This window comes from Schistocerca serialis, unplaced genomic scaffold, assembly GCF_023864345.2.
Source record: "Schistocerca serialis cubense isolate TAMUIC-IGC-003099 unplaced genomic scaffold, iqSchSeri2.2 HiC_scaffold_979, whole genome shotgun sequence".
Classification (NCBI taxonomy): domain Eukaryota; kingdom Metazoa; phylum Arthropoda; class Insecta; order Orthoptera; family Acrididae; genus Schistocerca; species Schistocerca serialis.
This window is the reverse complement of record NW_026048605.1, coordinates 39,254-64,841: the sequence shown is the minus strand read 5'-3', so window position 1 is coordinate 64,841 and position 25,588 is coordinate 39,254. Positions and strand designations below refer to the sequence as shown.

General features: G+C 54.0%; 43 non-coding genes across 43 annotated transcripts; all 43 read right to left on the bottom strand.

Annotated features, from left to right (window-relative positions):
• Window positions 1-509: 509 nt before the first annotated feature.
• On the bottom strand, window positions 510-582 carry Trnah-gug (transfer RNA histidin (anticodon GUG)). Its single transcript has one exon. It is a non-coding gene; the product is annotated as a tRNA-His (tRNA).
• A 380-nt stretch (window positions 583-962) lies between these two features.
• Trnae-cuc (transfer RNA glutamic acid (anticodon CUC)) lies at window positions 963-1,034 on the bottom strand. Its single transcript has one exon. It is a non-coding gene; the product is annotated as a tRNA-Glu (tRNA).
• A 445-nt stretch (window positions 1,035-1,479) lies between these two features.
• On the bottom strand, window positions 1,480-1,561 carry Trnal-uag (transfer RNA leucine (anticodon UAG)). Its single transcript has one exon. It is a non-coding gene; the product is annotated as a tRNA-Leu (tRNA).
• A 734-nt stretch (window positions 1,562-2,295) lies between these two features.
• On the bottom strand, window positions 2,296-2,367 carry Trnah-gug (transfer RNA histidin (anticodon GUG)). The gene has a single exon. It is a non-coding gene; the product is annotated as a tRNA-His (tRNA).
• Window positions 2,368-2,748: 381 nt separating this feature from the next.
• On the bottom strand, window positions 2,749-2,820 carry Trnae-cuc (transfer RNA glutamic acid (anticodon CUC)). The gene has a single exon. It is a non-coding gene; the product is annotated as a tRNA-Glu (tRNA).
• Window positions 2,821-3,265: 445 nt separating this feature from the next.
• On the bottom strand, window positions 3,266-3,347 carry Trnal-uag (transfer RNA leucine (anticodon UAG)). The gene has a single exon. It is a non-coding gene; the product is annotated as a tRNA-Leu (tRNA).
• A 735-nt stretch (window positions 3,348-4,082) lies between these two features.
• Trnah-gug (transfer RNA histidin (anticodon GUG)) lies at window positions 4,083-4,154 on the bottom strand. The gene has a single exon. It is a non-coding gene; the product is annotated as a tRNA-His (tRNA).
• A 382-nt stretch (window positions 4,155-4,536) lies between these two features.
• On the bottom strand, window positions 4,537-4,609 carry Trnae-cuc (transfer RNA glutamic acid (anticodon CUC)). Its single transcript has one exon. It is a non-coding gene; the product is annotated as a tRNA-Glu (tRNA).
• A 446-nt stretch (window positions 4,610-5,055) lies between these two features.
• On the bottom strand, window positions 5,056-5,137 carry Trnal-uag (transfer RNA leucine (anticodon UAG)). Its single transcript has one exon. It is a non-coding gene; the product is annotated as a tRNA-Leu (tRNA).
• A 735-nt stretch (window positions 5,138-5,872) lies between these two features.
• On the bottom strand, window positions 5,873-5,944 carry Trnah-gug (transfer RNA histidin (anticodon GUG)). The gene has a single exon. It is a non-coding gene; the product is annotated as a tRNA-His (tRNA).
• A 379-nt stretch (window positions 5,945-6,323) lies between these two features.
• On the bottom strand, window positions 6,324-6,395 carry Trnae-cuc (transfer RNA glutamic acid (anticodon CUC)). Its single transcript has one exon. It is a non-coding gene; the product is annotated as a tRNA-Glu (tRNA).
• Window positions 6,396-6,840: 445 nt separating this feature from the next.
• Trnal-uag (transfer RNA leucine (anticodon UAG)) lies at window positions 6,841-6,922 on the bottom strand. Its single transcript has one exon. It is a non-coding gene; the product is annotated as a tRNA-Leu (tRNA).
• Window positions 6,923-7,657: 735 nt separating this feature from the next.
• Trnah-gug (transfer RNA histidin (anticodon GUG)) lies at window positions 7,658-7,729 on the bottom strand. Its single transcript has one exon. It is a non-coding gene; the product is annotated as a tRNA-His (tRNA).
• A 380-nt stretch (window positions 7,730-8,109) lies between these two features.
• On the bottom strand, window positions 8,110-8,181 carry Trnae-cuc (transfer RNA glutamic acid (anticodon CUC)). Its single transcript has one exon. It is a non-coding gene; the product is annotated as a tRNA-Glu (tRNA).
• A 445-nt stretch (window positions 8,182-8,626) lies between these two features.
• Window positions 8,627-8,708, bottom strand: Trnal-uag (transfer RNA leucine (anticodon UAG)). Its single transcript has one exon. It is a non-coding gene; the product is annotated as a tRNA-Leu (tRNA).
• A 735-nt stretch (window positions 8,709-9,443) lies between these two features.
• Window positions 9,444-9,515, bottom strand: Trnah-gug (transfer RNA histidin (anticodon GUG)). The gene has a single exon. It is a non-coding gene; the product is annotated as a tRNA-His (tRNA).
• Window positions 9,516-9,895: 380 nt separating this feature from the next.
• Trnae-cuc (transfer RNA glutamic acid (anticodon CUC)) lies at window positions 9,896-9,967 on the bottom strand. Its single transcript has one exon. It is a non-coding gene; the product is annotated as a tRNA-Glu (tRNA).
• A 445-nt stretch (window positions 9,968-10,412) lies between these two features.
• Trnal-uag (transfer RNA leucine (anticodon UAG)) lies at window positions 10,413-10,494 on the bottom strand. Its single transcript has one exon. It is a non-coding gene; the product is annotated as a tRNA-Leu (tRNA).
• A 735-nt stretch (window positions 10,495-11,229) lies between these two features.
• Window positions 11,230-11,301, bottom strand: Trnah-gug (transfer RNA histidin (anticodon GUG)). Its single transcript has one exon. It is a non-coding gene; the product is annotated as a tRNA-His (tRNA).
• A 380-nt stretch (window positions 11,302-11,681) lies between these two features.
• On the bottom strand, window positions 11,682-11,753 carry Trnae-cuc (transfer RNA glutamic acid (anticodon CUC)). The gene has a single exon. It is a non-coding gene; the product is annotated as a tRNA-Glu (tRNA).
• Window positions 11,754-12,198: 445 nt separating this feature from the next.
• On the bottom strand, window positions 12,199-12,280 carry Trnal-uag (transfer RNA leucine (anticodon UAG)). The gene has a single exon. It is a non-coding gene; the product is annotated as a tRNA-Leu (tRNA).
• A 735-nt stretch (window positions 12,281-13,015) lies between these two features.
• On the bottom strand, window positions 13,016-13,087 carry Trnah-gug (transfer RNA histidin (anticodon GUG)). The gene has a single exon. It is a non-coding gene; the product is annotated as a tRNA-His (tRNA).
• Window positions 13,088-13,467: 380 nt separating this feature from the next.
• On the bottom strand, window positions 13,468-13,539 carry Trnae-cuc (transfer RNA glutamic acid (anticodon CUC)). The gene has a single exon. It is a non-coding gene; the product is annotated as a tRNA-Glu (tRNA).
• A 445-nt stretch (window positions 13,540-13,984) lies between these two features.
• On the bottom strand, window positions 13,985-14,066 carry Trnal-uag (transfer RNA leucine (anticodon UAG)). Its single transcript has one exon. It is a non-coding gene; the product is annotated as a tRNA-Leu (tRNA).
• Window positions 14,067-14,801: 735 nt separating this feature from the next.
• Window positions 14,802-14,873, bottom strand: Trnah-gug (transfer RNA histidin (anticodon GUG)). The gene has a single exon. It is a non-coding gene; the product is annotated as a tRNA-His (tRNA).
• Window positions 14,874-15,243: 370 nt separating this feature from the next.
• Trnae-cuc (transfer RNA glutamic acid (anticodon CUC)) lies at window positions 15,244-15,315 on the bottom strand. The gene has a single exon. It is a non-coding gene; the product is annotated as a tRNA-Glu (tRNA).
• Window positions 15,316-15,760: 445 nt separating this feature from the next.
• Window positions 15,761-15,842, bottom strand: Trnal-uag (transfer RNA leucine (anticodon UAG)). The gene has a single exon. It is a non-coding gene; the product is annotated as a tRNA-Leu (tRNA).
• A 735-nt stretch (window positions 15,843-16,577) lies between these two features.
• On the bottom strand, window positions 16,578-16,649 carry Trnah-gug (transfer RNA histidin (anticodon GUG)). Its single transcript has one exon. It is a non-coding gene; the product is annotated as a tRNA-His (tRNA).
• Window positions 16,650-17,029: 380 nt separating this feature from the next.
• Trnae-cuc (transfer RNA glutamic acid (anticodon CUC)) lies at window positions 17,030-17,101 on the bottom strand. The gene has a single exon. It is a non-coding gene; the product is annotated as a tRNA-Glu (tRNA).
• A 445-nt stretch (window positions 17,102-17,546) lies between these two features.
• Trnal-uag (transfer RNA leucine (anticodon UAG)) lies at window positions 17,547-17,628 on the bottom strand. Its single transcript has one exon. It is a non-coding gene; the product is annotated as a tRNA-Leu (tRNA).
• Window positions 17,629-18,363: 735 nt separating this feature from the next.
• Window positions 18,364-18,435, bottom strand: Trnah-gug (transfer RNA histidin (anticodon GUG)). Its single transcript has one exon. It is a non-coding gene; the product is annotated as a tRNA-His (tRNA).
• A 380-nt stretch (window positions 18,436-18,815) lies between these two features.
• Trnae-cuc (transfer RNA glutamic acid (anticodon CUC)) lies at window positions 18,816-18,887 on the bottom strand. Its single transcript has one exon. It is a non-coding gene; the product is annotated as a tRNA-Glu (tRNA).
• Window positions 18,888-19,332: 445 nt separating this feature from the next.
• Window positions 19,333-19,414, bottom strand: Trnal-uag (transfer RNA leucine (anticodon UAG)). Its single transcript has one exon. It is a non-coding gene; the product is annotated as a tRNA-Leu (tRNA).
• A 735-nt stretch (window positions 19,415-20,149) lies between these two features.
• On the bottom strand, window positions 20,150-20,221 carry Trnah-gug (transfer RNA histidin (anticodon GUG)). Its single transcript has one exon. It is a non-coding gene; the product is annotated as a tRNA-His (tRNA).
• Window positions 20,222-20,601: 380 nt separating this feature from the next.
• On the bottom strand, window positions 20,602-20,673 carry Trnae-cuc (transfer RNA glutamic acid (anticodon CUC)). Its single transcript has one exon. It is a non-coding gene; the product is annotated as a tRNA-Glu (tRNA).
• A 444-nt stretch (window positions 20,674-21,117) lies between these two features.
• Trnal-uag (transfer RNA leucine (anticodon UAG)) lies at window positions 21,118-21,199 on the bottom strand. The gene has a single exon. It is a non-coding gene; the product is annotated as a tRNA-Leu (tRNA).
• Window positions 21,200-21,935: 736 nt separating this feature from the next.
• Trnah-gug (transfer RNA histidin (anticodon GUG)) lies at window positions 21,936-22,007 on the bottom strand. The gene has a single exon. It is a non-coding gene; the product is annotated as a tRNA-His (tRNA).
• Window positions 22,008-22,387: 380 nt separating this feature from the next.
• Window positions 22,388-22,459, bottom strand: Trnae-cuc (transfer RNA glutamic acid (anticodon CUC)). The gene has a single exon. It is a non-coding gene; the product is annotated as a tRNA-Glu (tRNA).
• Window positions 22,460-22,904: 445 nt separating this feature from the next.
• On the bottom strand, window positions 22,905-22,986 carry Trnal-uag (transfer RNA leucine (anticodon UAG)). The gene has a single exon. It is a non-coding gene; the product is annotated as a tRNA-Leu (tRNA).
• A 735-nt stretch (window positions 22,987-23,721) lies between these two features.
• Trnah-gug (transfer RNA histidin (anticodon GUG)) lies at window positions 23,722-23,793 on the bottom strand. Its single transcript has one exon. It is a non-coding gene; the product is annotated as a tRNA-His (tRNA).
• A 380-nt stretch (window positions 23,794-24,173) lies between these two features.
• Trnae-cuc (transfer RNA glutamic acid (anticodon CUC)) lies at window positions 24,174-24,245 on the bottom strand. The gene has a single exon. It is a non-coding gene; the product is annotated as a tRNA-Glu (tRNA).
• Window positions 24,246-24,690: 445 nt separating this feature from the next.
• On the bottom strand, window positions 24,691-24,772 carry Trnal-uag (transfer RNA leucine (anticodon UAG)). Its single transcript has one exon. It is a non-coding gene; the product is annotated as a tRNA-Leu (tRNA).
• Window positions 24,773-25,507: 735 nt separating this feature from the next.
• Window positions 25,508-25,579, bottom strand: Trnah-gug (transfer RNA histidin (anticodon GUG)). The gene has a single exon. It is a non-coding gene; the product is annotated as a tRNA-His (tRNA).
• Between the last annotated feature and the right edge of the window lie 9 nt (window positions 25,580-25,588).

The window sequence follows — 25,588 nt, the reverse complement described above, 5'->3', positions numbered from 1 at the left end:
ACCTGGGCTTTCCGTAACCACTAAATTATCGTAGCTGTAACTGTCAGGCGGAGCTAGAATGCTCCATGTGTCAAACATATGTGAGCTCAAGGAGGTTACACTTGAAGAAAAAGCGGCAGGTTAACGCGATCACAGCGAAACCCCCGACAGCTACAGGACTCGAAACCGCGCCAACAGAGAGACTGGTGCCTTAAACCAGCGCCTTAAAGCGCTCGGCCACGCTACATGCGCTGCTTGGTGCGCCAGTGTTCCTAGCATTTGTACAAACAGTGCACGCCACAGCTTCCTGTTCTGCTGGGACTGGCTGCTCATCCATCGCACTTCAAACAACTGCCCTTTTCGACTACAGAGAGCAGCGGACGTCTGCGCTCTGGGAGGCGACATTACGTGTTGGGGATGAAAGTGGTAGTGCAAACTGCGGCCTGCGGAACACGAGTGAAAAAATCAAGAGAGTACTGTCATTTCGAGTACTCGTCATTGCAACGGCAGCAAGGCAAAACTTTCAAAATTGCCGTGACCAGGATTCGAACCTGGGTTATTGCGGCCCACAACGCAATGTCCTAACCACTAGACGATCACGGCCATGGCCACGGAGGCGCCCGCGAAGGCAGCTGGCTGTAATGCAAGTGGCGATACCCAGCAAAGCCTAGGCCAAGGTGTACGCCACAGCAGTGTCAGACACGGTCTCCATCACATGTATACGAGCAAATGAACGTGCCTGCGCTGTCAGGACACTAACTACAGTGGTTAGCTGCATTCACCTCCGTGGCAATGTCTTGCAGTCCCCCAAGCCTCTTGACTACAGGTATGTGGCTGGATAACAAGTGGATAGACGCTTCATCTCTCTCGCCGTCAGGTGTTGCCGTGAATCATACTTAACGTAGCTTTCTGCACGCGTCAGCGTAGCGTCAGTCGAGCAAAGTCGAGACAAGTCGCATAAGAGGAGCAACAAAAACGCGCAATTCCGGTACCGGGAATCGAACCCGGGCCTCCTGGGTGAGAGCCAGGTATCCTAGCCACTAGACCACACCGGATAACGACGGCAGTGCTCTTTCCAGCGAACGCAGCAGCCACGCACGGTTAACTGACGACAACTGTAAAAAATCCACTCTCTCGCGTTATAGAACGGCGTGCTCCGGACGCATTTCGTGGAGACGAACGCCAGCAATGATGAGAGCAAAAGGTGCCTACAAATGCTGTCGTTGCACCACGCACTGTTCTACGACCATTCACCAAGCAGACGCTCACGCCTTGTTGTGCTGCTTCCTTTGCGGGCAATGAGTGCATCTGCCTTCGACACAGGAAACATTACACGCTTGGCAGCTGTGGGATTGGAACCCACGCCTCCGAAGAGAATGGTGCCTGACACCAGCGCCTTAGACCGCTCGGCCACGCTACCTACACAACACGCGCGTCACAAGAGCTGCGTCCTACCCCACGAGAACACACCGCAACGGCACAAAAATGAGACGTAAAAAGTGGCAACGGTGGGATTCGAACCCACGCCTCCGAAGAGACTGGTGCCTAAAACCAGCGCCTTAGACCGCTCGGCCACGTTACCGTTGCAGCAGCAGCGGCAAAACGTTTCCTTTGTACTACAAAGATCACTTCGAAATGGAAGTATCTTGGCATGTATTTCCACTGCTCTCCCACTGGAAGCGTCCCTTTAGGCCATCCACAGCAAGAAAAAGCCGTGCCCGCCGCATGGTAGCGACGCCACTTGTCTGTAGCTGTCGCAGTTAAGGAGACAGCGTCAAGAGACGTTTTCGTGCCGTGACCAGGTTTCGAACCTGGGCTTTCCGTAACCACTAAATTATCGTAGCTGTAACTGTCAGGCGGAGCTAGAATGCTCCATGTGTCAAACATATGTGAGCTCAAGGAGGTTACACTTGAAGAAAAAGCGGCAGGTTAACGCGATCACAGCGAAACCCCGACAGCTACAGGACTCGAAACCGCGCCAACAGAGAGACTGGTGCCTTAAACCAGCGCCTTAAAGCGCTCGGCCACGCTACATGCGCTGCTTGGTGCGCCAGTGTTCCTAGCATTTGTACAAACAGTGCACGCCACAGCTTCCTGTTCTGCTGGGACTGGCTGCTCATCCATCGCACTTCAAACAACTGCCCTTTTCGACTACAGAGAGCAGCGGACGTCTGCGCTCTGGGAGGCGACATTACGTGTTGGGGATGAAGTGGTAGTGCAAACTGCGGCCTGCGGAACACGAGTGAAAAAATCAAGAGAGTACTGTCATTTCGAGTACTCGTCATTGCAACGGCAGCAAGGCAAAACTTTCAAAATTGCCGTGACCAGGATTCGAACCTGGGTTATTGCGGCCACAACGCAATGTCCTAACCACTAGACGATCACGGCCATGGCCACGGAGGCGCCCCGCGAAGGCAGCTGGCTGTAATGCAAGTGGCGATACCCAGCAAAGCCTAGGCCAAGGTGTACGCCACAGCAGTGTCAGACACGGTCTCCATCACATGTATACGAGCAAATGAACGTGCCTGCGCTGTCAGGACACTAACTACAGTGGTTAGCTGCATTCACCTCCGTGGCAATGTCTTGCAGTCCCCCAAGCCTCTTGACTACAGGTATGTGGCTGGATAACAAGTGGATAGACGCTTCATCTCTCTCGCCGTCAGGTGTTGCCGTGAATCATACTTAACGTAGCTTTCTGCACGCGTCAGCGTAGCGTCAGTCGAGCAAAGTCGAGACAAGTCGCATAAGAGGAGCAACAAAAACGCGCAATTCCGGTACCGGGAATCGAACCCGGGCCTCCTGGGTGAGAGCCAGGTATCCTAGCCACTAGACCACACCGGATAACGACGGCAGTGCTCTTTCCAGCGAACGCAGCAGCCACGCACGGTTAACTGACGACAACTGTAAAAAATCCACTCTCTCGCGTTATAGAACGGCGTGCTCCGGACGCATTTCGTGGAGACGAACGCCAGCAATGATGAGAGCAAAAGGTGCCTACAAATGCTGTCGTTGCACCACGCACTGTTCTACGACCATTCACCAAGCAGACGCTCACGCCTTGTTGTGCTGCTTCCTTTGCGGGCAATGAGTGCATCTGCCTTCGACACAGGAAACATTACACGCTTGGCAGCTGTGGGATTGGAACCCACGCCTCCGAAGAGAATGGTGCCTGACACCAGCGCCTTAGACCGCTCGGCCACGCTACCTACACAACACGCGCGTCACAAGAGCTGCGTCCTACCCCACGAGAACACACCGCAACGGCACAAAAATGAGACGTAAAAAGTGGCAACGGTGGGATTCGAACCCACGCCTCCGAAGAGACTGGTGCCTAAAACCAGCGCCTTAGACCGCTCGGCCACGTTACCGTTGCAGCAGCAGCGGCAAAACGTTTCCTTTGTACTACAAAGATCACTTCGAAATGGAAGTATCTTGGCATGTATTTCCACTGCTCTCCCACTGGAAGCGTCCCTTTAGGCCATCCACAGCAAGAAAAAGCCGTGCCCGCCGCATGGTAGCGACGCCACTTGTCTGTAGCTGTCGCAGTTAAGGAGACAGCGTCAAGAGACGTTTTCGTGCCGTGACCAGGTTTCGAACCTGGGCTTTCCGTAACCACTAAATTATCGTAGCTGTAACTGTCAGGCGGAGCTAGAATGCTCCATGTGTCAAACATATGTGAGCTCAAGGAGGTTACACTTGAAGAAAAAGCGGCAGGTTAACGCGATCACAGCGAAACCCCCGACAGCTACAGGACTCGAAACCGCGCCAACAGAGAGACTGGTGCCTTAAACCAGCGCCTTAAAGCGCTCGGCCACGCTACATGCGCTGCTTGGTGCGCCAGTGTTCCTAGCATTTGTACAAACAGTGCACGCCACAGCTTCCTGTTCTGCTGGGACTGGCTGCTCATCCATCGCACTTCAAACAACTGCCCTTTTCGACTACAGAGAGCAGCGGACGTCTGCGCTCTGGGAGGCGACATTACGTGTTGGGGATGAAGTGGTAGTGCAAACTGCGGCCTGCGGAACACGAGTGAAAAAATCAAGAGAGTACTGTCATTTCGAGTACTCGTCATTGCAACGGCAGCAAGGCAAAACTTTCAAAATTGCCGTGACCAGGATTCGAACCTGGGTTATTGCGGCCACAACGCAATGTCCTAACCACTAGACGATCACGGCCATGGCCACGGAGGCGCCCGCGAAGGCAGCTGGCTGTAATGCAAGTGGCGATACCCCAGCAAAGCCTAGGCCAAGGTGTACGCCACAGCAGTGTCAGACACGGTCTCCATCACATGTATACGAGCAAATGAACGTGCCTGCGCTGTCAGGACACTAACTACAGTGGTTAGCTGCATTCACCCTCCGTGGCAATGTCTTGCAGTCCCCCAAGCCTCTTGACTACAGGTATGTGGCTGGATAACAAGTGGATAGACGCTTCATCTCTCTCGCCGTCAGGTGTTGCCGTGAATCATACTTAACGTAGCTTTCTGCACGCGTCAGCGTAGCGTCAGTCGAGCAAAGTCGAGACAAGTCGCATAAGAGGAGCAACAAAAACGCGCAATTCCGGTACCGGGAATCGAACCCGGGCCCTCCTGGGTGAGAGCCAGGTATCCTAGCCACTAGACCACACCGGATAACGACGGCAGTGCTCTTTCCAGCGAACGCAGCAGCCACGCACGGTTAACTGACGACAACTGTAAAAAATCCACTCTCTCGCGTTATAGAACGGCGTGCTCCGGACGCATTTCGTGGAGACGAACGCCAGCAATGATGAGAGCAAAAGGTGCCTACAAATGCTGTCGTTGCACCACGCACTGTTCTACGACCATTCACCAAGCAGACGCTCACGCCTTGTTGTGCTGCTTCCTTTGCGGGCAATGAGTGCATCTGCCTTCGACACAGGAAACATTACACGCTTGGCAGCTGTGGGATTGGAACCCACGCCTCCGAAGAGAATGGTGCCTGACACCAGCGCCTTAGACCGCTCGGCCACGCTACCTACACAAACACGCGCGTCACAAGAGCTGCGTCCTACCCCACGAGAACACACCGCAACGGCACAAAAATGAGACGTAAAAAGTGGCAACGGTGGGATTCGAACCCACGCCTCCGAAGAGACTGGTGCCTAAAACCAGCGCCTTAGACCGCTCGGCCACGTTACCGTTGCAGCAGCAGCGGCAAAACGTTTCCTTTGTACTACAAAGATCACTTCGAAATGGAAGTATCTTGGCATGTATTTCCACTGCTCTCCCACTGGAAGCGTCCCTTTAGGCCATCCACAGCAAGAAAAAGCCGTGCCCGCCGCATGGTAGCGACGCCACTTGTCTGTAGCTGTCGCAGTTAAGGAGACAGCGTCAAGAGACGTTTTCGTGCCGTGACCAGGTTTCGAACCTGGGCTTTCCGTAACCACTAAATTATCGTAGCTGTAACTGTCAGGCGGAGCTAGAATGCTCCATGTGTCAAACATATGTGAGCTCAAGGAGGTTACACTTGAAGAAAAAGCGGCAGGTTAACGCGATCACAGCGAAACCCCCGACAGCTACAGGACTCGAAACCGCGCCAACAGAGAGACTGGTGCCTTAAACCAGCGCCTTAAAGCGCTCGGCCACGCTACATGCGCTGCTTGGTGCGCCAGTGTTCCTAGCATTTGTACAAACAGTGCACGCCACAGCTTCCTGTTCTGCTGGGACTGGCTGCTCATCCATCGCACTTCAAACAACTGCCCTTTTCGACTACAGAGAGCAGCGGACGTCTGCGCTCTGGGAGGCGACATTACGTGTTGGGGATGAAGTGGTAGTGCAAACTGCGGCCTGCGGAACACGAGTGAAAAAATCAAGAGAGTACTGTCATTTCGAGTACTCGTCATTGCAACGGCAGCAAGGCAAAACTTTCAAAATTGCCGTGACCAGGATTCGAACCTGGGTTATTGCGGCCACAACGCAATGTCCTAACCACTAGACGATCACGGCATGGCCACGGAGGCGCCCGCGAAGGCAGCTGGCTGTAATGCAAGTGGCGATACCCAGCAAAGCCTAGGCCAAGGTGTACGCCACAGCAGTGTCAGACACGGTCTCCATCACATGTATACGAGCAAATGAACGTGCCTGCGCTGTCAGGACACTAACTACAGTGGTTAGCTGCATTCACCTCCGTGGCAATGTCTTGCAGTCCCCCAAGCCTCTTGACTACAGGTATGTGGCTGGATAACAAGTGGATAGACGCTTCATCTCTCTCGCCGTCAGGTGTTGCCGTGAATCATACTTAACGTAGCTTTCTGCACGCGTCAGCGTAGCGTCAGTCGAGCAAAGTCAAGACAAGTCGCACAAGAGGAGCAACAAAAACGCGCAATTCCGGTACCGGGAATCGAACCCGGGCCTCCTGGGTGAGAGCCAGGTATCCTAGCCACTAGACCACACCGGATAACGACGGCAGTGCTCTTTCCAGCGAACGCAGCAGCCACGCACGGTTAACTGACGACAACTGTAAAAAATCCACTCTCTCGCGTTATAGAACGGCGTGCTCCGGACGCATTTCGTGGAGACGAACGCCAGCAATGATGAGAGCAAAAGGTGCCTACAAATGCTGTCGTTGCACCACGCACTGTTCTACGACCATTCACCAAGCAGACGCTCACGCCTTGTTGTGCTGCTTCCTTTGCGGGCAATGAGTGCATCTGCCTTCGACACAGGAAACATTACACGCTTGGCAGCTGTGGGATTGGAACCCACGCCTCCGAAGAGAATGGTGCCTGACACCAGCGCCTTAGACCGCTCGGCCACGCTACCTACACAACACGCGCGTCACAAGAGCTGCGTCCTACCCCACGAGAACACACCGCAACGGCACAAAAATGAGACGTAAAAAGTGGCAACGGTGGGATTCGAACCCACGCCTCCGAAGAGACTGGTGCCTAAAACCAGCGCCTTAGACCGCTCGGCCACGTTACCGTTGCAGCAGCAGCGGCAAAACGTTTCCTTTGTACTACAAAGATCACTTCGAAATGGAAGTATCTTGGCATGTATTTCCACTGCTCTCCCACTGGAAGCGTCCCTTTAGGCCATCCACAGCAAGAAAAAGCCGTGCCCGCCGCATGGTAGCGACGCCACTTGTCTGTAGCTGTCGCAGTTAAGGAGACAGCGTCAAGAGACGTTTTCGTGCCGTGACCAGGTTTCGAACCTGGGCTTTCCGTAACCACTAAATTATCGTAGCTGTAACTGTCAGGCGGAGCTAGAATGCTCCATGTGTCAAACATATGTGAGCTCAAGGAGGTTACACTTGAAGAAAAAGCGGCAGGTTAACGCGATCACAGCGAAACCCCCGACAGCTACAGGACTCGAAACCGCGCCAACAGAGAGACTGGTGCCTTAAACCAGCGCCTTAAAGCGCTCGGCCACGCTACATGCGCTGCTTGGTGCGCCAGTGTTCCTAGCATTTGTACAAACAGTGCACGCCACAGCTTCCTGTTCTGCTGGGACTGGCTGCTCATCCATCGCACTTCAAACAACTGCCCTTTTCGACTACAGAGAGCAGCGGACGTCTGCGCTCTGGGAGGCGACATTACGTGTTGGGGATGAAGTGGTAGTGCAAACTGCGGCCTGCGGAACACGAGTGAAAAAATCAAGAGAGTACTGTCATTTCGAGTACTCGTCATTGCAACGGCAGCAAGGCAAAACTTTCAAAATTGCCGTGACCAGGATTCGAACCTGGGTTATTGCGGCCACAACGCAATGTCCTAACCACTAGACGATCACGGCCATGGCCACGGAGGCGCCCGCGAAGGCAGCTGGCTGTAATGCAAGTGGCGATACCCAGCAAAGCCTAGGCCAAGGTGTACGCCACAGCAGTGTCAGACACGGTCTCCATCACATGTATACGAGCAAATGAACGTGCCTGCGCTGTCAGGACACTAACTACAGTGGTTAGCTGCATTCACCTCCGTGGCAATGTCTTGCAGTCCCCCAAGCCTCTTGACTACAGGTATGTGGCTGGATAACAAGTGGATAGACGCTTCATCTCTCTCGCCGTCAGGTGTTGCCGTGAATCATACTTAACGTAGCTTTCTGCACGCGTCAGCGTAGCGTCAGTCGAGCAAAGTCGAGACAAGTCGCATAAGAGGAGCAACAAAAACGCGCAATTCCGGTACCGGGAATCGAACCCGGGCCTCCTGGGTGAGAGCCAGGTATCCTAGCCACTAGACCACACCGGATAACGACGGCAGTGCTCTTTCCAGCGAACGCAGCAGCCACGCACGGTTAACTGACGACAACTGTAAAAAATCCACTCTCTCGCGTTATAGAACGGCGTGCTCCGGACGCATTTCGTGGAGACGAACGCCAGCAATGATGAGAGCAAAAGGTGCCTACAAATGCTGTCGTTGCACCACGCACTGTTCTACGACCATTCACCAAGCAGACGCTCACGCCTTGTTGTGCTGCTTCCTTTGCGGGCAATGAGTGCATCTGCCTTCGACACAGGAAACATTACACGCTTGGCAGCTGTGGGATTGGAACCCACGCCTCCGAAGAGAATGGTGCCTGACACCAGCGCCTTAGACCGCTCGGCCACGCTACCTACACAACACGCGCGTCACAAGAGCTGCGTCCTACCCCACGAGAACACACCGCAACGGCACAAAAATGAGACGTAAAAAGTGGCAACGGTGGGATTCGAACCCACGCCTCCGAAGAGACTGGTGCCTAAAACCAGCGCCTTAGACCGCTCGGCCACGTTACCGTTGCAGCAGCAGCGGCAAAACGTTTCCTTTGTACTACAAAGATCACTTCGAAATGGAAGTATCTTGGCATGTATTTCCACTGCTCTCCCACTGGAAGCGTCCCTTTAGGCCATCCACAGCAAGAAAAAGCCGTGCCCGCCGCATGGTAGCGACGCCACTTGTCTGTAGCTGTCGCAGTTAAGGAGACAGCGTCAAGAGACGTTTTCGTGCCGTGACCAGGTTTCGAACCTGGGCTTTCCGTAACCACTAAATTATCGTAGCTGTAACTGTCAGGCGGAGCTAGAATGCTCCATGTGTCAAACATATGTGAGCTCAAGGAGGTTACACTTGAAGAAAAAGCGGCAGGTTAACGCGATCACAGCGAAACCCCCGACAGCTACAGGACTCGAAACCGCGCCAACAGAGAGACTGGTGCCTTAAACCAGCGCCTTAAAGCGCTCGGCCACGCTACATGCGCTGCTTGGTGCGCCAGTGTTCCTAGCATTTGTACAAACAGTGCACGCCACAGCTTCCTGTTCTGCTGGGACTGGCTGCTCATCCATCGCACTTCAAACAACTGCCCTTTTCGACTACAGAGAGCAGCGGACGTCTGCGCTCTGGGAGGCGACATTACGTGTTGGGGATGAAGTGGTAGTGCAAACTGCGGCCTGCGGAACACGAGTGAAAAAATCAAGAGAGTACTGTCATTTCGAGTACTCGTCATTGCAACGGCAGCAAGGCAAAACTTTCAAAATTGCCGTGACCAGGATTCGAACCTGGGTTATTGCGGCCACAACGCAATGTCCTAACCACTAGACGATCACGGCCATGGCCACGGAGGCGCCCGCGAAGGCAGCTGGCTGTAATGCAAGTGGCGATACCCAGCAAAGCCTAGGCCAAGGTGTACGCCACAGCAGTGTCAGACACGGTCTCCATCACATGTATACGAGCAAATGAACGTGCCTGCGCTGTCAGGACACTAACTACAGTGGTTAGCTGCATTCACCTCCGTGGCAATGTCTTGCAGTCCCCCAAGCCTCTTGACTACAGGTATGTGGCTGGATAACAAGTGGATAGACGCTTCATCTCTCTCGCCGTCAGGTGTTGCCGTGAATCATACTTAACGTAGCTTTCTGCACGCGTCAGCGTAGCGTCAGTCGAGCAAAGTCAAGACAAGTCGCACAAGAGGAGCAACAAAAACGCGCAATTCCGGTACCGGGAATCGAACCCGGGCCTCCTGGGTGAGAGCCAGGTATCCTAGCCACTAGACCACACCGGATAACGACGGCAGTGCTCTTTCCAGCGAACGCAGCAGCCACGCACGGTTAACTGACGACAACTGTAAAAAATCCACTCTCTCGCGTTATAGAACGGCGTGCTCCGGACGCATTTCGTGGAGACGAACGCCAGCAATGATGAGAGCAAAAGGTGCCTACAAATGCTGTCGTTGCACCACGCACTGTTCTACGACCATTCACCAAGCAGACGCTCACGCCTTGTTGTGCTGCTTCCTTTGCGGGCAATGAGTGCATCTGCCTTCGACACAGGAAACATTACACGCTTGGCAGCTGTGGGATTGGAACCCACGCCTCCGAAGAGAATGGTGCCTGACACCAGCGCCTTAGACCGCTCGGCCACGCTACCTACACAACACGCGCGTCACAAGAGCTGCGTCCTACCCCACGAGAACACACCGCAACGGCACAAAAATGAGACGTAAAAAGTGGCAACGGTGGGATTCGAACCCACGCCTCCGAAGAGACTGGTGCCTAAAACCAGCGCCTTAGACCGCTCGGCCACGTTACCGTTGCAGCAGCAGCGGCAAAACGTTTCCTTTGTACTACAAAGATCACTTCGAAATGGAAGTATCTTGGCATGTATTTCCACTGCTCTCCCACTGGAAGCGTCCCTTTAGGCCATCCACAGCAAGAAAAAGCCGTGCCCGCCGCATGGTAGCGACGCCACTTGTCTGTAGCTGTCGCAGTTAAGGAGACAGCGTCAAGAGACGTTTTCGTGCCGTGACCAGGTTTCGAACCTGGGCTTTCCGTAACCACTAAATTATCGTAGCTGTAACTGTCAGGCGGAGCTAGAATGCTCCATGTGTCAAACATATGTGAGCTCAAGGAGGTTACACTTGAAGAAAAAGCGGCAGGTTAACGCGATCACAGCGAAACCCCCGACAGCTACAGGACTCGAAACCGCGCCAACAGAGAGACTGGTGCCTTAAACCAGCGCCTTAAAGCGCTCGGCCACGCTACATGCGCTGCTTGGTGCGCCAGTGTTCCTAGCATTTGTACAAACAGTGCACGCCACAGCTTCCTGTTCTGCTGGGACTGGCTGCTCATCCATCGCACTTCAAACAACTGCCCTTTTCGACTACAGAGAGCAGCGGACGTCTGCGCTCTGGGAGGCGACATTACGTGTTGGGGATGAAGTGGTAGTGCAAACTGCGGCCTGCGGAACACGAGTGAAAAAATCAAGAGAGTACTGTCATTTCGAGTACTCGTCATTGCAACGGCAGCAAGGCAAAACTTTCAAAATTGCCGTGACCAGGATTCGAACCTGGGTTATTGCGGCCACAACGCAATGTCCTAACCACTAGACGATCACGGCCATGGCCACGGAGGCGCCCGCGAAGGCAGCTGGCTGTAATGCAAGTGGCGATACCCAGCAAAGCCTAGGCCAAGGTGTACGCCACAGCAGTGTCAGACACGGTCTCCATCACATGTATACGAGCAAATGAACGTGCCTGCGCTGTCAGGACACTAACTACAGTGGTTAGCTGCATTCACCTCCGTGGCAATGTCTTGCAGTCCCCCAAGCCTCTTGACTACAGGTATGTGGCTGGATAACAAGTGGATAGACGCTTCATCTCTCTCGCCGTCAGGTGTTGCCGTGAATCATACTTAACGTAGCTTTCTGCACGCGTCAGCGTAGCGTCAGTCGAGCAAAGTCGAGACAAGTCGCATAAGAGGAGCAACAAAAACGCGCAATTCCGGTACCGGGAATCGAACCCGGGCCTCCTGGGTGAGAGCCAGGTATCCTAGCCACTAGACCACACCGGATAACGACGGCAGTGCTCTTTCCAGCGAACGCAGCAGCCACGCACGGTTAACTGACGACAACTGTAAAAAATCCACTCTCTCGCGTTATAGAACGGCGTGCTCCGGACGCATTTCGTGGAGACGAACGCCAGCAATGATGAGAGCAAAAGGTGCCTACAAATGCTGTCGTTGCACCACGCACTGTTCTACGACCATTCACCAAGCAGACGCTCACGCCTTGTTGTGCTGCTTCCTTTGCGGGCAATGAGTGCATCTGCCTTCGACACAGGAAACATTACACGCTTGGCAGCTGTGGGATTGGAACCCACGCCTCCGAAGAGAATGGTGCCTGACACCAGCGCCTTAGACCGCTCGGCCACGCTACCTACACAACACGCGCGTCACAAGAGCTGCGTCCTACCCCACGAGAACACACCGCAACGGCACAAAAATGAGACGTAAAAAGTGGCAACGGTGGGATTCGAACCCACGCCTCCGAAGAGACTGGTGCCTAAAACCAGCGCCTTAGACCGCTCGGCCACGTTACCGTTGCAGCAGCAGCGGCAAAACGTTTCCTTTGTACTACAAAGATCACTTCGAAATGGAAGTATCTTGGCATGTATTTCCACTGCTCTCCCACTGGAAGCGTCCCTTTAGGCCATCCACAGCAAGAAAAAGCCGTGCCCGCCGCATGGTAGCGACGCCACTTGTCTGTAGCTGTCGCAGTTAAGGAGACAGCGTCAAGAGACGTTTTCGTGCCGTGACCAGGTTTCGAACCTGGGCTTTCCGTAACCACTAAATTATCGTAGCTGTAACTGTCAGGCGGAGCTAGAATGCTCCATGTGTCAAACATATGTGAGCTCAAGGAGGTTACACTTGAAGAAAAAGCGGCAGGTTAACGCGATCACAGCGAAACCCCCGACAGCTACAGGACTCGAAACCGCGCCAACAGAGAGACTGGTGCCTTAAACCAGCGCCTTAAAGCGCTCGGCCACGCTACATGCGCTGCTTGGTGCGCCAGTGTTCCTAGCATTTGTACAAACAGTGCACGCCACAGCTTCCTGTTCTGCTGGGACTGGCTGCTCATCCATCGCACTTCAAACAACTGCCCTTTTCGACTACAGAGAGCAGCGGACGTCTGCGCTCTGGGAGGCGACATTACGTGTTGGGGATGAAGTGGTAGTGCAAACTGCGGCCTGCGGAACACGAGTGAAAAAATCAAGAGAGTACTGTCATTTCGAGTACTCGTCATTGCAACGGCAGCAAGGCAAAACTTTCAAAATTGCCGTGACCAGGATTCGAACCTGGGTTATTGCGGCCACAACGCAATGTCCTAACCACTAGACGATCACGGCCATGGCCACGGAGGCGCCCGCGAAGGCAGCTGGCTGTAATGCAAGTGGCGATACCCAGCAAAGCCTAGGCCAAGGTGTACGCCACAGCAGTGTCAGACACGGTCTCCATCACATGTATACGAGCAAATGAACGTGCCTGCGCTGTCAGGACACTAACTACAGTGGTTAGCTGCATTCACCTCCGTGGCAATGTCTTGCAGTCCCCCAAGCCTCTTGACTACAGGTATGTGGCTGGATAACAAGTGGATAGACGCTTCATCTCTCTCGCCGTCAGGTGTTGCCGTGAATCATACTTAACGTAGCTTTCTGCACGCGTCAGCGTAGCGTCAGTCGAGCAAAGTCAAGACAAGTCGCACAAGAGGAGCAACAAAAACGCGCAATTCCGGTACCGGGAATCGAACCCGGGCCTCCTGGGTGAGAGCCAGGTATCCTAGCCACTAGACCACACCGGATAACGACGGCAGTGCTCTTTCCAGCGAACGCAGCAGCCACGCACGGTTAACTGACGACAACTGTAAAAAATCCACTCTCTCGCGTTATAGAACGGCGTGCTCCGGACGCATTTCGTGGAGACGAACGCCAGCAATGATGAGAGCAAAAGGTGCCTACAAATGCTGTCGTTGCACCACGCACTGTTCTACGACCATTCACCAAGCAGACGCTCACGCCTTGTTGTGCTGCTTCCTTTGCGGGCAATGAGTGCATCTGCCTTCGACACAGGAAACATTACACGCTTGGCAGCTGTGGGATTGGAACCCACGCCTCCGAAGAGAATGGTGCCTGACACCAGCGCCTTAGACCGCTCGGCCACGCTACCTACACAACACGCGCGTCACAAGAGCTGCGTCCTACCCCACGAGAACACACCGCAACGGCACAAAAATGAGACGTAAAAAGTGGCAACGGTGGGATTCGAACCCACGCCTCCGAAGAGACTGGTGCCTAAAACCAGCGCCTTAGACCGCTCGGCCACGTTACCGTTGCAGCAGCAGCGGCAAAACGTTTCCTTTGTACTACAAAGATCACTTCGAAATGGAAGTATCTTGGCATGTATTTCCACTGCTCTCCCACTGGAAGCGTCCCTTTAGGCCATCCACAGCAAGAAAAAGCCGTGCCCGCCGCATGGTAGCGACGCCACTTGTCTGTAGCTGTCGCAGTTAAGGAGACAGCGTCAAGAGACGTTTTCGTGCCGTGACCAGGTTTCGAACCTGGGCTTTCCGTAACCACTAAATTATCGTAGCTGTAACTGTCAGGCGGAGCTAGAATGCTCCATGTGTCAAACATATGTGAGCTCAAGGAGGTTACACTTGAAGAAAAAGCGGCAGGTTAACGCGATCACAGCGAAACCCCCGACAGCTACAGGACTCGAAACCGCGCCAACAGAGAGACTGGTGCCTTAAACCAGCGCCTTAAAGCGCTCGGCCACGCTACATGCGCTGCTTGGTGCGCCAGTGTTCCTAGCATTTGTACAAACAGTGCACGCCACAGCTTCCTGTTCTGCTGGGACTGGCTGCTCATCCATCGCACTTCAAACAACTGCCCTTTTCGACTACAGAGAGCAGCGGACGTCTGCGCTCTGGGAGGCGACATTACGTGTTGGGGATGAAGTGGTAGTGCAAACTGCGGCCTGCGGAACACGAGTGAAAAAATCAAGAGAGTACTGTCATTTCGAGTACTCGTCATTGCAACGGCAGCAAGGCAAAACTTTCAAAATTGCCGTGACCAGGATTCGAACCTGGGTTATTGCGGCCACAACGCAATGTCCTAACCACTAGACGATCACGGCCATGGCCACGGAGGCGCCCGCGAAGGCAGCTGGCTGTAATGCAAGTGGCGATACCCAGCAAAGCCTAGGCCAAGGTGTACGCCACAGCAGTGTCAGACACGGTCTCCATCACATGTATACGAGCAAATGAACGTGCCTGCGCTGTCAGGACACTAACTACAGTGGTTAGCTGCATTCACCTCCGTGGCAATGTCTTGCAGTCCCCCAAGCCTCTTGACTACAGGTATGTGGCTGGATAACAAGTGGATAGACGCTTCATCTCTCTCGCCGTCAGGTGTTGCCGTGAATCATACTTAACGTAGCTTTCTGCACGCGTCAGCGTAGCGTCAGTCGAGACAAGTCGCATAAGAGGAGCAACAAAAACGCGCAATTCCGGTACCGGGAATCGAACCCGGGCCTCCTGGGTGAGAGCCAGGTATCCTAGCCACTAGACCACACCGGATAACGACGGCAGTGCTCTTTCCAGCGAACGCAGCAGCCACGCACGGTTAACTGACGACAACTGTAAAAAATCCACTCTCTCGCGTTATAGAACGGCGTGCTCCGGACGCATTTCGTGGAGACGAACGCCAGCAATGATGAGAGCAAAAGGTGCCTACAAATGCTGTCGTTGCACCACGCACTGTTCTACGACCATTCACCAAGCAGACGCTCACGCCTTGTTGTGCTGCTTCCTTTGCGGGCAATGAGTGCATCTGCCTTCGACACAGGAAACATTACACGCTTGGCAGCTGTGGGATTGGAACCCACGCCTCCGAAGAGAATGGTGCCTGACACCAGCGCCTTAGACCGCTCGGCCACGCTACCTACACAACACGCGCGTCACAAGAGCTGCGTCCTACCCCACGAGAACACACCGCAACGGCACAAAAATGAGACGTAAAAAGTGGCAACGGTGGGATTCGAACCCACGCCTCCGAAGAGACTGGTGCCTAAAACCAGCGCCTTAGACCGCTCGGCCACGTTACCGTTGCAGCAGCAGCGGCAAAACGTTTCCTTTGTACTACAAAGATCACTTCGAAATGGAAGTATCTTGGCATGTATTTCCACTGCTCTCCCACTGGAAGCGTCCCTTTAGGCCATCCACAGCAAGAAAAAGCCGTGCCCGCCGCATGGTAGCGACGCCACTTGTCTGTAGCTGTCGCAGTTAAGGAGACAGCGTCAAGAGACGTTTTCGTGCCGTGACCAGGTTTCGAACCTGGGCTTTCCGTAACCACTAAATTATCGTAGCTGTAACTGTCAGGCGGAGCTAGAATGCTCCATGTGTCAAACATATGTGAGCTCAAGGAGGTTACACTTGAAGAAAAAGCGGCAGGTTAACGCGATCACAGCGAAACCCCCGACAGCTACAGGACTCGAAACCGCGCCAACAGAGAGACTGGTGCCTTAAACCAGCGCCTTAAAGCGCTCGGCCACGCTACATGCGCTGCTTGGTGCGCCAGTGTTCCTAGCATTTGTACAAACAGTGCACGCCACAGCTTCCTGTTCTGCTGGGACTGGCTGCTCATCCATCGCACTTCAAACAACTGCCCTTTTCGACTACAGAGAGCAGCGGACGTCTGCGCTCTGGGAGGCGACATTACGTGTTGGGGATGAAGTGGTAGTGCAAACTGCGGCCTGCGGAACACGAGTGAAAAAATCAAGAGAGTACTGTCATTTCGAGTACTCGTCATTGCAACGGCAGCAAGGCAAAACTTTCAAAATTGCCGTGACCAGGATTCGAACCTGGGTTATTGCGGCCACAACGCAATGTCCTAACCACTAGACGATCACGGCCATGGCCACGGAGGCGCCCGCGAAGGCAGCTGGCTGTAATGCAAGTGGCGATACCCAGCAAAGCCTAGGCCAAGGTGTACGCCACAGCAGTGTCAGACACGGTCTCCATCACATGTATACGAGCAAATGAACGTGCCTGCGCTGTCAGGACACTAACTACAGTGGTTAGCTGCATTCACCTCCGTGGCAATGTCTTGCAGTCCCCCAAGCCTCTTGACTACAGGTATGTGGCTGGATAACAAGTGGATAGACGCTTCATCTCTCTCGCCGTCAGGTGTTGCCGTGAATCATACTTAACGTAGCTTTCTGCACGCGTCAGCGTAGCGTCAGTCGAGCAAAGTCGAGACAAGTCGCATAAGAGGAGCAACAAAAACGCGCAATTCCGGTACCGGGAATCGAACCCGGGCCTCCTGGGTGAGAGCCAGGTATCCTAGCCACTAGACCACACCGGATAACGACGGCAGTGCTCTTTCCAGCGAACGCAGCAGCCACGCACGGTTAACTGACGACAACTGTAAAAAATCCACTCTCTCGCGTTATAGAACGGCGTGCTCCGGACGCATTTCGTGGAGACGAACGCCAGCAATGATGAGAGCAAAAGGTGCCTACAAATGCTGTCGTTGCACCACGCACTGTTCTACGACCATTCACCAAGCAGACGCTCACGCCTTGTTGTGCTGCTTCCTTTGCGGGCAATGAGTGCATCTGCCTTCGACACAGGAAACATTACACGCTTGGCAGCTGTGGGATTGGAACCCACGCCTCCGAAGAGAATGGTGCCTGACACCAGCGCCTTAGACCGCTCGGCCACGCTACCTACACAACACGCGCGTCACAAGAGCTGCGTCCTACCCCACGAGAACACACCGCAACGGCACAAAAATGAGACGTAAAAAGTGGCAACGGTGGGATTCGAACCCACGCCTCCGAAGAGACTGGTGCCTAAAACCAGCGCCTTAGACCGCTCGGCCACGTTACCGTTGCAGCAGCAGCGGCAAAACGTTTCCTTTGTACTACAAAGATCACTTCGAAATGGAAGTATCTTGGCATGTATTTCCACTGCTCTCCCACTGGAAGCGTCCCTTTAGGCCATCCACAGCAAGAAAAAGCCGTGCCCGCCGCATGGTAGCGACGTCACTTGTCTGTAGCTGTCGCAGTTAAGGAGACAGCGTCAAGAGACGTTTTCGTGCCGTGACCAGGTTTCGAACCTGGGCTTTCCGTAACCACTAAATTATCGTAGCTGTAACTGTCAGGCGGAGCTAGAATGCTCCATGTGTCAAACATATGTGAGCTCAAGGAGGTTACACTTGAAGAAAAAGCGGCAGGTTAACGCGATCACAGCGAAACCCCCGACAGCTACAGGACTCGAAACCGCGCCAACAGAGAGACTGGTGCCTTAAACCAGCGCCTTAAAGCGCTCGGCCACGCTACATGCGCTGCTTGGTGCGCCAGTGTTCCTAGCATTTGTACAAACAGTGCACGCCACAGCTTCCTGTTCTGCTGGGACTGGCTGCTCATCCATCGCACTTCAAACAACTGCCCTTTTCGACTACAGAGAGCAGCGGACGTCTGCGCTCTGGGAGGCGACATTACGTGTTGGGGATGAAGTGGTAGTGCAAACTGCGGCCTGCGGAACACGAGTGAAAAAATCAAGAGAGTACTGTCATTTCGAGTACTCGTCATTGCAACGGCAGCAAGGCAAAACTTTCAAAATTGCCGTGACCAGGATTCGAACCTGGGTTATTGCGGCCACAACGCAATGTCCTAACCACTAGACGATCACGGCCATGGCCACGGAGGCGCCCGCGAAGGCAGCTGGCTGTAATGCAAGTGGCGATACCCAGCAAAGCCTAGGCCAAGGTGTACGCCACAGCAGTGTCAGACACGGTCTCCATCACATGTATACGAGCAAATGAACGTGCCTGCGCTGTCAGGACACTAACTACAGTGGTTAGCTGCATTCACCTCCGTGGCAATGTCTTGCAGTCCCCCAAGCCTCTTGACTACAGGTATGTGGCTGGATAACAAGTGGATAGACGCTTCATCTCTCTCGCCGTCAGGTGTTGCCGTGAATCATACTTAACGTAGCTTTCTGCACGCGTCAGCGTAGCGTCAGTCGAGCAAAGTCGAGACAAGTCGCATAAGAGGAGCAACAAAAACGCGCAATTCCGGTACCGGGAATCGAACCCGGGCCTCCTGGGTGAGAGCCAGGTATCCTAGCCACTAGACCACACCGGATAACGACGGCAGTGCTCTTTCCAGCGAACGCAGCAGCCACGCACGGTTAACTGACGACAACTGTAAAAAATCCACTCTCTCGCGTTATAGAACGGCGTGCTCCGGACGCATTTCGTGGAGACGAACGCCAGCAATGATGAGAGCAAAAGGTGCCTACAAATGCTGTCGTTGCACCACGCACTGTTCTACGACCATTCACCAAGCAGACGCTCACGCCTTGTTGTGCTGCTTCCTTTGCGGGCAATGAGTGCATCTGCCTTCGACACAGGAAACATTACACGCTTGGCAGCTGTGGGATTGGAACCCACGCCTCCGAAGAGAATGGTGCCTGACACCAGCGCCTTAGACCGCTCGGCCACGCTACCTACACAACACGCGCGTCACAAGAGCTGCGTCCTACCCCACGAGAACACACCGCAACGGCACAAAAATGAGACGTAAAAAGTGGCAACGGTGGGATTCGAACCCACGCCTCCGAAGAGACTGGTGCCTAAAACCAGCGCCTTAGACCGCTCGGCCACGTTACCGTTGCAGCAGCAGCGGCAAAACGTTTCCTTTGTACTACAAAGATCACTTCGAAATGGAAGTATCTTGGCATGTATTTCCACTGCTCTCCCACTGGAAGCGTCCCTTTAGGCCATCCACAGCAAGAAAAAGCCGTGCCCGCCGCATGGTAGCGACGTCACTTGTCTGTAGCTGTCGCAGTTAAGGAGACAGCGTCAAGAGACGTTTTCGTGCCGTGACCAGGTTTCGAACCTGGGCTTTCCGTAACCACTAAATTATCGTAGCTGTAACTGTCAGGCGGAGCTAGAATGCTCCATGTGTCAAACATATGTGAGCTCAAGGAGGTTACACTTGAAGAAAAAGCGGCAGGTTAACGCGATCACAGCGAAACCCCCGACAGCTACAGGACTCGAAACCGCGCCAACAGAGAGACTGGTGCCTTAAACCAGCGCCTTAAAGCGCTCGGCCACGCTACATGCGCTGCTTGGTGCGCCAGTGTTCCTAGCATTTGTACAAACAGTGCACGCCACAGCTTCCTGTTCTGCTGGGACTGGCTGCTCATCCATCGCACTTCAAACAACTGCCCTTTTCGACTACAGAGAGCAGCGGACGTCTGCGCTCTGGGAGGCGACATTACGTGTTGGGGATGAAGTGGTAGTGCAAACTGCGGCCTGCGGAACACGAGTGAAAAAATCAAGAGAGTACTGTCATTTCGAGTACTCGTCATTGCAACGGCAGCAAGGCAAAACTTTCAAAATTGCCGTGACCAGGATTCGAACCTGGGTTATTGCGGCCACAACGCAATGTCCTAACCACTAGACGATCACGGCCATGGCCACGGAGGCGCCCGCGAAGGCAGCTGGCTGTAATGCAAGTGGCGATACCCAGCAAAGCCTAGGCCAAGGTGTACGCCACAGCAGTGTCAGACACGGTCTCCATCACATGTATACGAGCAAATGAACGTGCCTGCGCTGTCAGGACACTAACTACAGTGGTTAGCTGCATTCACCTCCGTGGCAATGTCTTGCAGTCCCCCAAGCCTCTTGACTACAGGTATGTGGCTGGATAACAAGTGGATAGACGCTTCATCTCTCTCGCCGTCAGGTGTTGCCGTGAATCATACTTAACGTAGCTTTCTGCACGCGTCAGCGTAGCGTCAGTCGAGCAAAGTCGAGACAAGTCGCATAAGAGGAGCAACAAAAACGCGCAATTCCGGTACCGGGAATCGAACCCGGGCCTCCTGGGTGAGAGCCAGGTATCCTAGCCACTAGACCACACCGGATAACGACGGCAGTGCTCTTTCCAGCGAACGCAGCAGCCACGCACGGTTAACTGACGACAACTGTAAAAAATCCACTCTCTCGCGTTATAGAACGGCGTGCTCCGGACGCATTTCGTGGAGACGAACGCCAGCAATGATGAGAGCAAAAGTGCCTACAAATGCTGTCGTTGCACCACGCACTGTTCTACGACCATTCACCAAGCAGACGCTCACGCCTTGTTGTGCTGCTTCCTTTGCGGGCAATGAGTGCATCTGCCTTCGACACAGGAAACATTACACGCTTGGCAGCTGTGGGATTGGAACCCACGCCTCCGAAGAGAATGGTGCCTGACACCAGCGCCTTAGACCGCTCGGCCACGCTACCTACACAACACGCGCGTCACAAGAGCTGCGTCCTACCCCACGAGAACACACCGCAACGGCACAAAAATGAGACGTAAAAAGTGGCAACGGTGGGATTCGAACCCACGCCTCCGAAGAGACTGGTGCCTAAAACCAGCGCCTTAGACCGCTCGGCCACGTTACCGTTGCAGCAGCAAGCGGCAAAACGTTTCCTTTGTACTACAAAGATCACTTCGAAATGGAAGTATCTTGGCATGTATTTCCACTGCTCTCCCACTGGAAGCGTCCCTTTAGGCCATCCACAGCAAGAAAAAGCCGTGCCCGCCGCATGGTAGCGACGCCACTTGTCTGTAGCTGTCGCAGTTAAGGAGACAGCGTCAAGAGACGTTTTCGTGCCGTGACCAGGTTTCGAACCTGGGCTTTCCGTAACCACTAAATTATCGTAGCTGTAACTGTCAGGCGGAGCTAGAATGCTCCATGTGTCAAACATATGTGAGCTCAAGGAGGTTACACTTGAAGAAAAAGCGGCAGGTTAACGCGATCACAGCGAAACCCCCGACAGCTACAGGACTCGAAACCGCGCCAACAGAGAGACTGGTGCCTTAAACCAGCGCCTTAAAGCGCTCGGCCACGCTACATGCGCTGCTTGGTGCGCCAGTGTTCCTAGCATTTGTACAAACAGTGCACGCCACAGCTTCCTGTTCTGCTGGGACTGGCTGCTCATCCATCGCACTTCAAACAACTGCCCTTTTCGACTACAGAGAGCAGCGGACGTCTGCGCTCTGGGAGGCGACATTACGTGTTGGGGATGAAGTGGTAGTGCAAACTGCGGCCTGCGGAACACGAGTGAAAAAATCAAGAGAGTACTGTCATTTCGAGTACTCGTCATTGCAACGGCAGCAAGGCAAAACTTTCAAAATTGCCGTGACCAGGATTCGAACCTGGGTTATTGCGGCCACAACGCAATGTCCTAACCACTAGACGATCACGGCCATGGCCACGGAGGCGCCCGCGAAGGCAGCTGGCTGTAATGCAAGTGGCGATACCCAGCAAAGCCTAGGCCAAGGTGTACGCCACAGCAGTGTCAGACACGGTCTCCATCACATGTATACGAGCAAATGAACGTGCCTGCGCTGTCAGGACACTAACTACAGTGGTTAGCTGCATTCACCTCCGTGGCAATGTCTTGCAGTCCCCCAAGCCTCTTGACTACAGGTATGTGGCTGGATAACAAGTGGATAGACGCTTCATCTCTCTCGCCGTCAGGTGTTGCCGTGAATCATACTTAACGTAGCTTTCTGCACGCGTCAGCGTAGCGTCAGTCGAGCAAAGTCGAGACAAGTCGCATAAGAGGAGCAACAAAAACGCGCAATTCCGGTACCGGGAATCGAACCCGGGCCTCCTGGGTGAGAGCCAGGTATCCTAGCCACTAGACCACACCGGATAACGACGGCAGTGCTCTTTCCAGCGAACGCAGCAGCCACGCACGGTTAACTGACGACAACTGTAAAAAATCCACTCTCTCGCGTTATAGAACGGCGTGCTCCGGACGCATTTCGTGGAGACGAACGCCAGCAATGATGAGAGCAAAAGGTGCCTACAAATGCTGTCGTTGCACCACGCACTGTTCTACGACCATTCACCAAGCAGACGCTCACGCCTTGTTGTGCTGCTTCCTTTGCGGGCAATGAGTGCATCTGCCTTCGACACAGGAAACATTACACGCTTGGCAGCTGTGGGATTGGAACCCACGCCTCCGAAGAGAATGGTGCCTGACACCAGCGCCTTAGACCGCTCGGCCACGCTACCTACACAACACGCGCGTCACAAGAGCTGCGTCCTACCCCACGAGAACACACCGCAACGGCACAAAAATGAGACGTAAAAAGTGGCAACGGTGGGATTCGAACCCACGCCTCCGAAGAGACTGGTGCCTAAAACCAGCGCCTTAGACCGCTCGGCCACGTTACCGTTGCAGCAGCAGCGGCAAAACGTTTCCTTTGTACTACAAAGATCACTTCGAAATGGAAGTATCTTGGCATGTATTTCCACTGCTCTCCCACTGGAAGCGTCCCTTTAGGCCATCCACAGCAAGAAAAAGCCGTGCCCGCCGCATGGTAGCGACGCCACTTGTCTGTAGCTGTCGCAGTTAAGGAGACAGCGTCAAGAGACGTTTTCGTGCCGTGACCAGGTTTCGAACCTGGGCTTTCCGTAACCACTAAATTATCGTAGCTGTAACTGTCAGGCGGAGCTAGAATGCTCCATGTGTCAAACATATGTGAGCTCAAGGAGGTTACACTTGAAGAAAAAGCGGCAGGTTAACGCGATCACAGCGAAACCCCCGACAGCTACAGGACTCGAAACCGCGCCAACAGAGAGACTGGTGCCTTAAACCAGCGCCTTAAAGCGCTCGGCCACGCTACATGCGCTGCTTGGTGCGCCAGTGTTCCTAGCATTTGTACAAACAGTGCACGCCACAGCTTCCTGTTCTGCTGGGACTGGCTGCTCATCCATCGCACTTCAAACAACTGCCCTTTTCGACTACAGAGAGCAGCGGACGTCTGCGCTCTGGGAGGCGACATTACGTGTTGGGGATGAAGTGGTAGTGCAAACTGCGGCCTGCGGAACACGAGTGAAAAAATCAAGAGAGTACTGTCATTTCGAGTACTCGTCATTGCAACGGCAGCAAGGCAAAACTTTCAAAATTGCCGTGACCAGGATTCGAACCTGGGTTATTGCGGCCACAACGCAATGTCCTAACCACTAGACGATCACGGCCATGGCCACGGAGGCGCCCGCGAAGGCAGCTGGCTGTAATGCAAGTGGCGATACCCAGCAAAGCCTAGGCCAAGGTGTACGCCACAGCAGTGTCAGACACGGTCTCCATCACATGTATACGAGCAAATGAACGTGCCTGCGCTGTCAGGACACTAACTACAGTGGTTAGCTGCATTCACCTCCGTGGCAATGTCTTGCAGTCCCCCAAGCCTCTTGACTACAGGTATGTGGCTGGATAACAAGTGGATAGACGCTTCATCTCTCTCGCCGTCAGGTGTTGCCGTGAATCATACTTAACGTAGCTTTCTGCACGCGTCAGCGTAGCGTCAGTCGAGCAAAGTCGAGACAAGTCGCATAAGAGGAGCAACAAAAACGCGCAATTCCGGTACCGGGAATCGAACCCGGGCCTCCTGGGTGAGAGCCAGGTATCCTAGCCACTAGACCACACCGGATAACGACGGCAGTGCTCTTTCCAGCGAACGCAGCAGCCACGCACGGTTAACTGACGACAACTGTAAAAAATCCACTCTCTCGCGTTATAGAACGGCGTGCTCCGGACGCATTTCGTGGAGACGAACGCCAGCAATGATGAGAGCAAAAGGTGCCTACAAATGCTGTCGTTGCACCACGCACTGTTCTACGACCATTCACCAAGCAGACGCTCACGCCTTGTTGTGCTGCTTCCTTTGCGGGCAATGAGTGCATCTGCCTTCGACACAGGAAACATTACACGCTTGGCAGCTGTGGGATTGGAACCCACGCCTCCGAAGAGAATGGTGCCTGACACCAGCGCCTTAGACCGCTCGGCCACGCTACCTACACAACACGCGCGTCACAAGAGCTGCGTCCTACCCCACGAGAACACACCGCAACGGCACAAAAATGAGACGTAAAAAGTGGCAACGGTGGGATTCGAACCCACGCCTCCGAAGAGACTGGTGCCTAAAACCAGCGCCTTAGACCGCTCGGCCACGTTACCGTTGCAGCAGCAGCGGCAAAACGTTTCCTTTGTACTACAAAGATCACTTCGAAATGGAAGTATCTTGGCATGTATTTCCACTGCTCTCCCACTGGAAGCGTCCCTTTAGGCCATCCACAGCAAGAAAAAGCCGTGCCCGCCGCATGGTAGCGACGCCACTTGTCTGTAGCTGTCGCAGTTAAGGAGACAGCGTCAAGAGACGTTTTCGTGCCGTGACCAGGTTTCGAACCTGGGCTTTCCGTAACCACTAAATTATCGTAGCTGTAACTGTCAGGCGGAGCTAGAATGCTCCATGTGTCAAACATATGTGAGCTCAAGGAGGTTACACTTGAAGAAAAAGCGGCAGGTTAACGCGATCACAGCGAAACCCCCGACAGCTACAGGACTCGAAACCGCGCCAACAGAGAGACTGGTGCCTTAAACCAGCGCCTTAAAGCGCTCGGCCACGCTACATGCGCTGCTTGGTGCGCCAGTGTTCCTAGCATTTGTACAAACAGTGCACGCCACAGCTTCCTGTTCTGCTGGGACTGGCTGCTCATCCATCGCACTTCAAACAACTGCCCTTTTCGACTACAGAGAGCAGCGGACGTCTGCGCTCTGGGAGGCGACATTACGTGTTGGGGATGAAGTGGTAGTGCAAACTGCGGCCTGCGGAACACGAGTGAAAAAATCAAGAGAGTACTGTCATTTCGAGTACTCGTCATTGCAACGGCAGCAAGGCAAAACTTTCAAAATTGCCGTGACCAGGATTCGAACCTGGGTTATTGCGGCCACAACGCAATGTCCTAACCACTAGACGATCACGGCCATGGCCAC